Source organism: Octopus bimaculoides, chromosome 5 (genome assembly GCF_001194135.2).
Source record: "Octopus bimaculoides isolate UCB-OBI-ISO-001 chromosome 5, ASM119413v2, whole genome shotgun sequence".
In the NCBI taxonomy this organism is placed as follows: domain Eukaryota; kingdom Metazoa; phylum Mollusca; class Cephalopoda; order Octopoda; family Octopodidae; genus Octopus; species Octopus bimaculoides.
Window position 1 is genome coordinate 9,299,760 of NC_068985.1, and position 2,331 is coordinate 9,302,090.

Sequence of the window (2,331 nt, forward strand, 5' to 3'; positions counted from 1 at the left end):
AAGGGTGTAATCATCTTCGCCCTTCCTCTCGAAATTGCTGGCATTGTGCTAAAATTAGAAAGAATTATATGAACTAAAAATAGCTGCCAAGTCTCCTTCAAATTACTCCCATTTCTTTTAATAAAAGAAAGAATGCGTTAACTAATGTAATCTTGTGTGTGTATATATATATATATATATATATATATATATATATATGCTTGTTTCTCCGGAGTTAGTCAAATTGATGTAGACGCCTCTGATGAGAATCCAATTGGAATCGAAAATCGATTAAAGTTTATCATTGCTTTCAGTCTACGAAGAAACAGTTAAATTTGCCATGTTTATACAAGTACTATATAAGATGCTCACACGCATACACACACACTGACACACACACACGAATGTATGCACGTGTGTATGTATGTAGGCGTGAATGTTTTTGACCCCTGCCAACGCTTGATAACCGGTGTTCGTTTGCTTAGGTCTCTGCAACATAGCGGTTCGACTATTTTCGGATCGATAAAATAAGTACAATATTTAACCAATAACAACTGGGGGCGATTTGTTCGACCAAACCTTTCAGGTGCTGCTCCAGTATGGTGGCAATTCAATGACGGAAACAAGCAACAGGTAAAGGATGTAATAATTATATTTCACTTACAGAAGGGTGTTTGCATTGTAAGTAGCCACCCGTATCAAACAAGTACTCGGAACTAAATTAATCTGACCTGATGTTACATGTATGTACATCAAAATGGTGGCGGGGGTGGCGGTGCATTGTAGGGGGAGTCGACAAAGTGTTATGTAAGGAATAAGCACTAATTTAATGCACCGTAACCACAAACAGGTGTGTTTCTTTCACCAACAAATTCCACACAATACGATATAGATTATACGTAGTAAAAACAAAACCATGCATAATTTGTAATTCCTGATCCAAACCTTTGCTATTATGTTAAACTGTCGTATGTCCAAATTTGGTCAAATACGTTTTTTTTTGTTGTTTTTTTTCAATATTTATTTTTGCTTGAGGGCGGTGAGCTGGCAGAATCGTTAGCACGTCGGACGAAATGCTCAGCGGTATTTTGTCTGCCGTTACGATCTGAGTTCAAATTCCGCCGAGGTCGACTTTGCCTTTCATCCTTTCGGGGTCGATTAAATAAGTACCAGTTATGCACTGGGGTCGATGTAATCGACTTAATCCCTTTGTCTGTCCTTGTTTGTCCCCTCTATGTTTAACCCCCTGTGGGCAATAAAGAAATAAATATTTATTTTTGCTTACAATAGCCGGTTCTTTTGGTCGAACTGTCGTATCTCCAGCTGTTTCAGATGGCAAACTATCAAAAATTGTCAAAGTGTAGTACAACGGTTTTGCTATGGAATGGTGAAACTATTGCTTCGTTTTCTGAAAAAGCAACATTTTAGACTTACGACACTTTTGCATAATAGCAACAATCTGTAGTCTACATAAAGAATAGATGATATCAAAAGCTGAAGTAACACATCTTATACTCTCTAATAAATTAATATTTATTATATACTTCAAAAGTACAGAACTTTAGAATGTATTTGCCAACAATCCACTAAACTCTAAAACGTCCTCAACCAGGAAACTTCTGAACTACCGGCTCAAACTCGGCCGCTAGTCAGGTCGAGAAGGGCAAACTGTCAAAGTATCAATTACTCTCTGACAGGTTTGTGGTCGGGTATGAGACGGTACAGACCTCCGGCGTTCTAGCCTCCCCCATCCCCGACCACACCCCAGCTCACTGCTGTCGGGGCTGAAATGGCTGACTGCAAGTGCGAGACCCGTGAATCAGAGTGACTGTTTCAATGCAACTCCATCGCCATCCTCCGGGGCAACGCCTTTTCCATTTTATCTGCTGGGACAATAAGGCGGACGGACAAGCCTTTTTATATAATCCTCTGCTATGAGGAAAAGGAAAATTATGATGATTAAGGCAGGCCGGTTCATCAAAATTAGAAAACTATTTCATTAAGCACTATGGAACAAATGCTAAAAATAACCAGAACGACCCCAGCTCGTGTCGACTGAACAAACCTCAAATGACCAATATCCAATATAATTCTAAAATTCATATTCAAAAATGAAAGTTATGAACGCCATCTTGGATTGAACGTATTACTACTACATTTTGCTTCTCCTACGGACCAAGAATATGCATTAAGCAGTCACTGCGACACATCATATAATGTAAAAGCGAATCAAAAATAAGCATCTGAGGATATATAAAACAACCAATTTAACAATTTAACAATTAGCAGTGAAACTTTCCAGTGAGACAATAGCGTCATGATTATTCAGATATCATTACCAACGTCATGCGT